At 45.7% G+C, this 11,162-nt stretch overlaps 1 protein-coding gene across 3 annotated transcripts in view; it reads left to right on the top strand.

Annotated features, from left to right (window-relative positions):
* The first annotated feature begins 4,145 nt into the window (after positions 1 to 4,145).
* PLPPR1 (phospholipid phosphatase related 1) overlaps positions 4,146 to 11,162 on the top strand; it is a 121,190-nt gene continuing 114,173 nt past the window's right edge. The window contains exon 1 of one of the 3 annotated variants that reach the window (XM_066569890.1): positions 4,146 to 4,379. The gene's annotated coding sequence lies outside the window, so the exon portion shown is untranslated. Of the gene's footprint in view, positions 4,380 to 4,445; positions 4,511 to 11,162 lie in introns of those variants that run through there. The other 2 variants (XM_066569889.1, XM_066569891.1) reach the window with 2 other exon arrangements.

Genomic DNA, 11,162 nt, shown 5'->3' with positions numbered 1-11,162 from the left:
TCCATTCTAACCCCCTTGCCTTGCACGGGGACACCCTCCACTTGATCAGTTTACTCAGTGCTGTCCCAGCCTGACCTTGACTGTTTCCAAGGATGGGATATTCACCACTTATGGCACCTCTGTAGCCTGGCCAAGTGCCTGATTTGGAGTTCCACATCCAGTCAGGAATGCTGCTTCCTTCCTAGCCCCTTGGGAATTTTCCAGATGGTGATGGTGATGGTGGCCCCCTCAGGTATTAGAGAAACTGATTTTTCTATCTGTGATATAAGGTAAACACACAAATCTGGATTTTGAGACACTATAGTACTACAGTTGAGGAACCTGGTCTAGTAAAAGGTGAACCTGCCCATGGTGGTGGGGTTGAAACAAGATGGTTTTTAAAGCCTCTTACAACCCAAGCCATTCTGTGATTCTACAACACAGCAATGTGCTATTGACATTACAATGACTTACACAACTAAGTATACTGCATTTCCTTAACCAGGAACATCTGTCACCAAAACAGTGGTATGGTTCACTCTCTGGCTAGCAGTTAGGGAGCTGTGTGGAATGTCATTTCAAGACAGCAGGAGAAAATAAAACATAGTGGAAACCAATCTGCCAAGCATTAATTCACCGCCAGCTCTGTGGCAGTCAGCCCCTGCTCTCCAGAGTGACACCTGGCCTGGCATCACTATCACACACTTAACTTTAGGTTCTTTGCAGGCTTCTATCCTAATTTTGCTCAGGCAGGGCTGGAATTGGTAACCTGTGATTGCTGCCTGACAAGCACATGGCAAAGATAATTAAGTAAGTGCAGTGTTCTTAGACAGAATGTATTCAGCTAAAAAAAAAAACCAAACAACAAAACAAACCAACCAAACAAACAAACAAAAAAACAAACAAAGAATAAACAACAAATCCCCAAATTAGTCCTAAAACTATTGTTTTGTTATATTGGTTGCAAACATTTCACCTCTATGGCTTGTACACAAATCCTCCAGCTGCAGTCTGGTCTGTGCATATGTATGTTATCGTTTTCTTGCTGTGTGCGTCAAGAAGTGTGGGCTTGAATCAGGTGTGGCTGTTCTGTGAAACAGTGAAACACTTATAAGTTGATCTGGACTCAAAAACTATGCAAAAAAGTCTATACTTTTGCAACTGAAAAGAACATCAGGGCAAATTTATGGACAGGTAGTAACAGTGAGGCCTTAGGTTGAATTCTTAAGCACTAAAGTCTGATGTCACTTCATCAGAAAGTTTGTATGTGCCGTGGAAAAAAGTCAGATGGGGACACAGAGACAGGCTTGTCAATTAGAGAAATAAAGAAAAAAGTGCTGATCCTTTCTGCTTTTTGAGGAAATTGTCTCACAAAATTAGCAGCAAGCAAATGCAGGCTATATATAGCAAACACTTATGCTGTCACTACAAGCATCCTACTACAATACTTGATGGAGTAATGCATGATATGGTAACACGGATTGTCCTGGATTTCTGGATTGCATCTACCCAAACACTCAGGCAAGCAAACAGCATTCAGCATGTTCTGCAACTGGCTTCAGTGGAATGACTCTAACGAGATTCAGAATGTGAGATGTCTTACTGGAACGTCTAATGGAAAAAAGATACCCAACTACTACCAGAAGTTAAAAAAAAAAAAGCTAAAAAGCAGCCCTGTGAGTCTGTGTGGCAAGTACATATCTGTGATGAATGTTGCTGCACTTATTCTTCCACAAAGATTTACAGAGTGCTGAATTGTTGCAATCCAGTCTTCAAATTCCAACAAGGATAAAGGAGATGACAAATACCTATGCCTCCTACTGAATTATCATTGATCGAAAGCTAAGATTTGTTGCTTTTAGTAGCAAAATATGAATCCTTCTCCTGCAGTACACATTCCTGCCTCTTTTCTGCTTGCTGCAGAGAGCTGCACGTTGCCCACAGGATTTCACTACAAACGTGGGCGTGAATTCTCCCAGCAAGTTGGGCAACACACTTTGGGTACCAGCTACACTCTGATTCAAAACATAAATGTGTAGTGATCTCTAAGAAGGAGAATAATATCTATTTAAACTTCCAGGTTAGGCATGCTTTTTCTGGGAAATAAATGCATGCTGCAATCTGATAAACTGGGCATCTCTAAAAATCCCACTCCAGGTGTGTGGTGCTAAAACAAGATAGTTTGATTGTTCTGGAAGTAACACATATTGATGAGAGACTGCATTACCTTGTTTGCTCTGGGGAAGGGTCATGTCTCCTGAGACAGATGATGCAGTTCCTTATATTTACTATTTAGCAAGTGCTGCTGGTAAAAGATTGTGTTTACACTTCTCAGTTTGTTTTCTCTTTTGTTTGCTTGTTTTGTTCTCAAATGTTCCTCCTATTAATACATCTTCTGGAGCTGCCTGGCCTACTTTAGGCTAAAAATAGCCCTTGTTGCTACTGCTGTAGCTCCACAAAAGCCACACAACAACCACACTAGGAAAGAAAACCTCGTGCCCAGCTGAGCTTCCCTGAAATGACAAGTGGATTTGAAATTCATATGACCAAAAAGCAGGAGGAAAACAAATTATGCCTTCCTGCTCTGCTTATACTAGGCTTGGTGATGGTGTAAAGAGGGGAAAGAGCAGAAAGGTGTGAGTGCTTTGCTTTCTTTCTGCCTCCTCTACATCCACCAAGGACAGGAGGTGCCTCTTTTGGAGAGAAACAATTGAAGAAACAATGAAACTGCAGGGATGGAAAGCTGCAAAAAAGACATTCTCATGTTAAGTTTCCACGCAATCATTCCTGAAGTTAATACAATTTGATTTATCTCTTGGGTAAATATCAGTCTTTGGGTATGGCCAGACCAAAGCTACTGATGCTGTTGCACTGCTTAAATGAACAGACACCTCTCATCCTTCAGTGGGCTGTGCCTGTGCTCCTGGTGTCTTACAAAGGAAAAGGTCTTTGGATATGCAAACGTTTTCCTCTGCATTGCAGCAGACGAAACTTAACACTTCTCAAACCTTCGGCACATAACTCTGCACTACTCCTCTGGCTGCACTCCATGGGGCCCATGGGCCTCACTGGTCAGACACAGTCTGGCAACCTCATAAGGTAAACATGGCACAGGGCACTCTGTGCATGAAATGGTGGGGTAATAAACACCCAAAAAAGCTTCTGCAAGGTATCTTGGCAACTGAGGAATTAAATTCCATTGATCCACAGATAAAAATTATGTTGGCATGATTTACTCTAGCTTGTGGGTGCTATTTTTTTTTTTTTCAATTTTACACTTAAGGCATATTGACAAGAACATGCCACACACTTGTGGGAAGCCAGGAGGCTGTGCTCATTTGCAGGAGAGTAACTCCTGGGTTACTTTTTTCTTTGCCTTGCCAAATAGGAATTTAGGTGGAATGTAGTTGGGGTGGCACCATTGTCAGTTATAGAAACACATCTGTGAGTTGGAGGCAAATCCGAGAAAGCACAAGCTCCTCTCCTTGTGTTCTGAGTGCCTAAGGGAGTTTGTTGAGGACAAGGTCCTGTTGGATACCATGAGTTCAGTATCCTGGTAGCTCCCAGGTGGACAGGGCCATGGATAGCTTTAGGGTTCAGGACAACACCACCGTGCAGCAGCCTTGAAGTCCTGCCCGGTGCCCTGCGTGGGGCATGGGAAGGTGCACGCCAGCACTGCCAACGCCTGGACCAGGACCTGCATCCCACTCCACTGTCACCCCTCTGCTCCAGGCTGCAGGGCTCCTCCAACCCAGGGTATCCGGGGATTCTGGAGCACCAACACGGCTGCGGGTCACTCAGACCGCATCCCTCTGCCCCCGATGCGGTCCTGCTGCCGTGATGCCGGCGAAGTCCCTGGGGCATCGTGCTCCCCGCGGCGGGACCGGGGCAGGGGCAAAAGGGACAGAGAGATGTCCGGCTGCCCCCGGCGTCCGCCGGGCGAGGGCACGGAGGGCACGGAGCGATGTTCCCGCACGCCGGACCCTGCTCCAGCCCAGAGGGAGGGGACAGCCCCAGGGAAGGGGCCAAGCTGGGGAATCGCGGCGGCTCTGGGGGTCCCGCTCCCCCTCCCCTCCCTTCCGCCCGCCCCTCCTGGCCGGCCCCTGTCCCCTCCCTCCGCCCCGCCGCCGGGCGGGGGCTGGAGCCGGGTCCGGTGCCCGGGAAAGCAGAGGAGGAGCCGCGGAGGGAGGGAGCGGAGCTTGTTCTCCTGCGGGCAGCATTGCGGGCAATCCAGGCGGGAAGGGGACGAGCAGGACGAGGAAGCAGGCGGCGCAGGGAGGGAGTCCCGGAGCCGGCCCTCCCCGCCGCGGCGGAGGGCGGACCACGATGCCCGCCCGGCGAGCGCTGCCCGCCCGCCCTCCCGGAGACCGCCGCCCGTAGCGGAGCCGCCGCGCCGCGGGGTGAGCGGGGGATGCCCCTGCTGGAACCGGGACCGGCGGGGGCTGCGGGGGGCGAGGCGAGGCGAGGCGGCGGCTTCCTCGCGCCGTGCTGCAGAGCGGGCCGGGATGCGGGATGCGGGATGCGGGATGAGGTGGGTCGGTGTCGGGGATGGCGGGAGCGGCGCGGGGGCATCGCCGCTTTTCCCGTGGCAGGTGCTGGGTGGCCCCTCCCCGTCCTTTCCCTCGGGATTCCTCCCGGGAACACCCCCGAGAAGCCCTCCCGGGTAAGGGTTCCGCCGCCGGGGCCGTGCGGGTGGGCTGCGGTTCGGGAGGAGGTTGCGGCGGCAGCAGCAGGGCGTGATGGACGCCCCGCATGCGGGGAGAGATGCTTTGGAGCAGAGATGCTAAAATGTCACCGTGTGCGATGTCCCTGTCAGGTCTGGATGCTTTGAGAGACCCCTGACAGGCGGTGTTTTTGCATCTCAGCAAAACCTCCGTGGTAGGGAGAGGAGGGAAATGCAGGCGTTTTGATCAGCTGTCAATGACAGCTTGCAGGTAGAGAGATGAGATTTCCAAGCTCTAAGGTTGTGCAGTAGCTCTCTGGCTCCTTGTGGGTGAGTACTTGAGAAATAAACGTGTCAGAGTAACAGCGCTCGTCCTGCATGCAGTGTGGTCTTTTGTGGGGCTTGAAGGCACCCGGGACAGAGCAGGGACCCCAGCAGAAATCCCCCCTACTGAAAACGAGGGGGGTATGGTGAGAAAAAACAGAGATCAAGGCTCTGTGCACAGATTTCTGCCTGCTCCTACTTGGGCACAAGACGGAGCATTTTTTAAAACCTCTCGTTCTTGTACAATGGGGGTTTTGTGCTTGCTTTGGGAAGGAAGGTTTCCATAGGAGTTGCTGCAGAAGGGGTTACCTCTGGGGCTGAGGCTGCTGAGTGTGATTCCCCTCAGCCTTCACATTTCAGGATCCTGTTTAATCTGAGCACATTGCTGTGGACCTCCCTCTCTTTTAAATCATCTCTGTCTCTCTCAGGTCTGAGTTTTAGGTTGGCTGTTTCTAAAAATAAAGACTGGTAAGACCTTAGGGGAAATCCTTTATGTATTTGTCTACAGGTAACTGAATATACTGTACAGGATGAGAATCTGCTTCCAAGGCTTGACATAGGGGAGAAAAAAGAACAAAATTTACATCAATTGAGGAACTGTCAAGCACTGGGAGCTATGACAACAGCTCCTTACTACCTTCCCATATTTATTTGTATTCCTTCCTTTCATTGTTGGCTCTCACATGGCATATTTCAATGTTGGCTTTTGCCCACTCTGGGTGGAAAACCAGTGATGCTGAAAAAGATAACTGAACCAACATGTATGAGCAAGGATGATATCAAGTGGCATTTTTCCTTTGATACGGTGGATGTGAACTTGTTTCATATGTACATTATGCATATGTAGAATTACTACAAAAATCTGATGAGAACCATGCTGGCTGTTGGTGTTTATTAGGCTATTTCAACACTCAATAAAGATAATATATTTTTTTCTGATTAATGAAATATCAGAGGAGAGAAGGAACTTGTGGAGAGCCATATCCTTAATTTCTCAGTCGTGTAGTCACATCTGCTTAGTTGCAGAACCTTTTGCTTGGTCTGTAATTGGAGGCATTTTGTCTGGGTTGAGAGAGTTCAGTAGCTGAAGAAGGAGACTTTTGAATTTTCAGTTGATTTTTTATCTATTACTCTACCTCAATTTTCTTTCACAGCTTTGGTTGTCTTTTTTTTTTCTTTGCTCACTCTTCCCTGCCTCTTTGTTCAATGGTAGGAGTCTACCTACTTGTACTTTGTGTGCTTTTAAAATTGGCAGACATATCTATAATTATTACTTCCATCAGATAGTATGTTGAACTGATTAGCCTACTTTGTTGTGCTCTAGTTTTTCTTCTTAATACTTTCTGCAGCCACAAAAATATTGCAGTTGTGTGGATAATACAACAGCATGGAGGACATGTGTTTTCCTAATTGTGTTCACGAGGAGCTAATGTGAGTATCACTTTGGGATTTTATTATGGAATTGTCACTTATTGTGGCACTAGACCCTCAAGATATGCAAACTTCTCTAATGGAAAACAGCTACATATCATCAGTGATTAAAAGAAACATTTATTTTATCCACTAATGCCGTCCCATGTGTACTGGGTGAAGTTATGGTGAAAGAAACTTTTTCAGTTGGTGATTCTTCAAGAGTAAGATCTGCCTTCAAGATTATTTTCCCCCATCTTTGTTTCCTCACAATAAAGGCAGAACAAAGATAAATTCTGTAGTGCTGATGCCAGAAGACAGATGTGCCTGTCTTTTCACTCTATCCTGGTTTGTGCCCAGCAAGCCTGTGATACATGGTCAGTTCTCCACTAGTTTTCACACAAGGGTGCTGAAATCAGCTGTGCCACCTTGCTCTGAGTGTCTGAAACCAGAATGCTTGTTTCTGAGGAAGTCAGTAAGTGAGGACACCCCAGATTATGACTTCTTTTGAAATCTTTGCTGTGTTTTAGACCTCATTGCTTCCCAGGTGAGGTTCTCATGTGAGTTAAACCAGTGTTTGGCAGCTGGGAGGTGAGCTCTCCAGAGCCTGCTGCATGGTGTCTGCTGCATGGTGGCTCTGCCTGGGTGTAAGTGATGCTCTGTGCTTTCACAGACCCTGCAGAAATGCCACACTCTTCAGATAGCCCAGCCTGATGTTGCTTTGAATTCTTCAGACTTAGCCCTGTACCATCACAGGGCATTTTTTAAATGGTTTGGTTTGGTTTGGGTTTGTTTTTTTTTTGTTTAGTTTTTAATCTTACCACTGAAAAGACTGGGTGCTAACATCAATTTGGAAACACAGTTGTTTTCTGAAGAACACCTAAAGCTCTTGGAGTTTTTATAGATAGATGTTTGGATGGAGCATAAACACAGAAATAATGACCAGCATCTTTATTGCCATTAGTGTGCAAAGTTGGTGCTGCAGCTTGTTCACATATTCTCTCTTCCCTATTAAGGTGTTGTTTGCTAGGTTTGCATATCCAGAGTGAAACTTGCTTTTCAGTGGTGCTTTTCAGAAATGCTTGCTTGGCAGCAGCTGAGAGACCCATTGTGAGGGGCATTGTTGTTCACGATGCATGTCCTGATTTTGAAAATCTCATGCTTTTGTAAAAATTGTGCTACCATCAATGTCTATTGGATGGACATGGGGCTGAAAAGGAGAGGCTACAGAATCTGACTTCTACTATCTACTCTGTGTAATTGTTATCTGGGTTGTTAGACATGGGGTCAGCATTCATCTGTTTTCTCCCTTTTTGCAGAACTGCTTTATTGGTATCCTGTACCTGTCAAAACAGAGCTGAATAGCTGTCCCATGTTGTAAACAATGAGATGTCTTTACAAAAGCATTGTACTGACAGGATAGGGGGGAATGACTTCAAACTGAAACAGGGTAGGTTTAATTAGATTTTAGAAGAAAAAACCTTTATTCTGAGGGTGGGAAGGCACTGGAACAGGTTGCCCAGAGTTGTGGATGCCTCATACCTGGAAGTGTTCAAGGCCACTGAGCAATCTGGTCTACTGGAAGGCGTCCCTTCTCAGGGCAGAAGGGTTGCAAGTAGATGGTGTTTAAAGGTCCCTTTAAACCCTATGATTCTGTGAATCACATGTAACAGTGATGGGGCAATTCCACACAGTCCTAGGGAATGGAGGGTAGTAGCATCATTCCTGTAGTTGACTTGTTGCACTACTTTTTCCCTAATAAGCAAGTGGATCAACGTCTGTCCAACCTCTTGAAGTACAAGATAACTTTCCTTACCCAAGTGGGTTTTCTATATTTTATTTCAAAAGGGTGGAGCTTCATTAGTGCAGGGTTCAGGACATCCCACAAGAGCATGTGGAATGTGTTGTGGAGCTGCCATACTTTCTGGTTATAGTGAAGTTGTATGGGATTGATCAAGGACATAATTAATCAAAAGGGAGTGGCCACAGGTAGAGGAGTGGGGACAGAATGGGCTCATATGTATAAGACAGTGTTTTGATCCATTTTCCTGAAGGATTTGAGCTGTATTATTCTTGTGTCTTAACCAAAACAAGAATTATCTTTGAGAGATCCATGTGCAAAAACATGCTGATCATTGATTTAACATCTCCTCTAGGGATCTCAGGACCAGCATAAACTGTAAAGTCATGCCACTCATTGCCAAATAACAGAAGTGTGTCTGCTAGATAGAGGCTTAAAGTTAGCTTGTCTTCCTTTGCTGTTGAAGTAGGGTTTATGCTTTTCTTGTTTTGAGCGTGTCAGTGTTGTTCATGACCATACACTGTGCCACACTGCCACACATCCTCTACTCCTTTAAGCCATTTGTTTAAATAGCCTTGACAATACATGCCTTCTTTGACTTCATTTTCTTTTTGCTGTGCTCTAGCAAGTGGAAGGCTGATCCTTTGCTCAGAAAAGATATCCAACGGAGAAGCAACATTTATCATTAATGGCTCGTGCTGTTGAGGACAAAGAGGTTTTACAGAAATCATGGCAAATGCCTGTGAGACACCAACTCTCTTAATAACTCTAAGTCCACTGTTAAAATCTCAGAAGGTGGAACTGATTTTGAAATTGAACTCTGTACAATTGCAAAATCTAGCTTCATTCCTGTCTGAGGACAGATGATCTATAAGTCTCCGCAAACTTGTCTGAATCTCATGCCTGGCTGGCCCTGGCAGAGTTTTATGGGAGTGGACCTGAATGCCTCTTGGAGGTTGTCAAAGCTAACAGGTTTCTACAGAGGCTGAGGGTTGGACCCTCTTAGAAGAGCTGCTCTTTTGAGTAACTCAAACAGGAGCATGAGATTGCAGTGTGAAATTTCCACAGATGTTTGTTCTGCTGCTTTTTGCTGCTTAACTGAGGCTCCAGTTAATTCAGAATCCTGCTTCACCATCCATCAGTTAAATTCTATCAGAAGGAGAGCAGGAGAAAAAAAAAATCCAACTTCGATGGAAATACATACACTGCAAGAGACATTTTTACCACATTTGTATTCTGCTCTGTGCTTCTGTCACCCACGCTTGTAAAATACTCAGTGACAACAAAATGAAGTACATTTAATTTCCAGAAATACAATAATTTATTGTATTTAGTGAGTAATTGCTGGTAGCTCTTCTATGGTAACTTGTTTTTCTGCTTGTTCCAGATTTTGTTACATTCCTTGTGCATGGAGGGAGACATTTGGTAACATATGAACTGAAGAGAAACGAACCTATTTGTTCTTAATTAACTGAGATGTTTTGCAAGAAACTTGAAAAATATAACTTTGTATAATGCAGCTGGGATTTTTGGGGCATCCCAGGAGAATAAGTTATGGGAGAAAGGCAAAGTATTGGAAAAATGAAGAGTAGTTATAAAAGGATGCCTTTTCTCCTCTAGAACACCTAAATCACTCTCTTTTGTGCTCAAAGCTTGCTTGTAATACTGATGAAATACACTCATTAACCTGTCAGAGGAACACTGTTGTGATGGCAATGCTGTATTTGGATAAATGAAGCCAGAAGAACAATTTAGAGTTCCCTCAGTTTGCACAGTCTTGTGAAGGAGTCTTGCCTCTCACAAACCTGCTGCACAAGCTCATGGTCTCCTGTGCTAGGAGCTCTCCTACCCCGTGATGTGCCACGGTCAGCAGGCAGACCTGAGCACAAGCAGGGCAAGAGCAGGACAGCCTACAGAATACAGGGCTGTGGGGTAACAGCCCTGCAGACGGCCCCCAAATGCCATTTGTGCCAAAGTGTCCCCAAATGTCTTTTGTTTCTTTGTAAGGACCATGCTCACAGATTACTCTGAGCACAACAGCGCTTTTGAACGAGACACCTGAGGATGTGTCTGCTATTCACTGTGCTGGGAATGCTGTTGATCAGCAGTGAAAACACATGTGTGTTGGACAGGAGAGTGTGCACATCACTTTGGTGTGACTTAGGGAGATGTCAAGTGGCTCAAACCTTTGCTACCTGTGGTTGTAATCCATCTTGGTGAAAAAGGGAACAGATTTTGAAGAACTGAGTGTGAAAAATTATTTGTTACTGGACCATTGTATCAACTGGAGTATTCAGGGATTTGAATTGCTGGTAGAATGGGCTCCACCTTAAAAAATACATGGTGATAGTGGGTATGTTTCTTAAAAGCAGGACCAGGTCAGGCAGAAGAAACAAGTCTCCAGCATTATACTTGGAACACTGCCCTGAGTCAAGGGAATTTCAGTTCTCCACAGTGCAAATGTAAGCCACAAACTGATGAAGGTTTCACATCCTTGCATCACTCACACAAACTGTTCTCAGTTATCCTGAGAATACAGTGAGTGCTATTTCAAAAGACATGAGAAGATATAACACAATTTGCCAGTCTTGAAAGCCATCACAAGCAGGTAGTGTCTTACAGCAGATCAAATACCAGAAAAATAAAGTGCCATTCAAGAAACACCCAGTTTCCACTGAGACCCTACAATTTGCTGGCTGCGCAGGCAATGTACTCTGAATGCAGAGATAGAATCATAAAGCCACTGAGGCTTGGAAAGGCCTGTAAGATCATCCATTCCAGCCGTCAAGGGACGGAATGGCTGGCTTCATGGCTGCAGGCTGGTTTTCTGTGCTGATGAGCATCAGACAGAGGGCAGCCCTTTGGCACAGCCTGTGGTTTTGGGAAAACTAGAGGTGGGTCACGGGTTGTGGCCACCACGTTGCTCCTGTAAGGCTGCCAAAAGCACATGAGACAAATCATTCGTACATAATCCTTTCAGGCACT

Source organism: Molothrus aeneus, assembly GCF_037042795.1.
Source record: "Molothrus aeneus isolate 106 chromosome Z unlocalized genomic scaffold, BPBGC_Maene_1.0 scaffold_33, whole genome shotgun sequence".
NCBI lineage: Eukaryota > Metazoa > Chordata > Aves > Passeriformes > Icteridae > Molothrus > Molothrus aeneus.
This window is presented reverse-complemented; position numbering and strand designations above follow the sequence as displayed.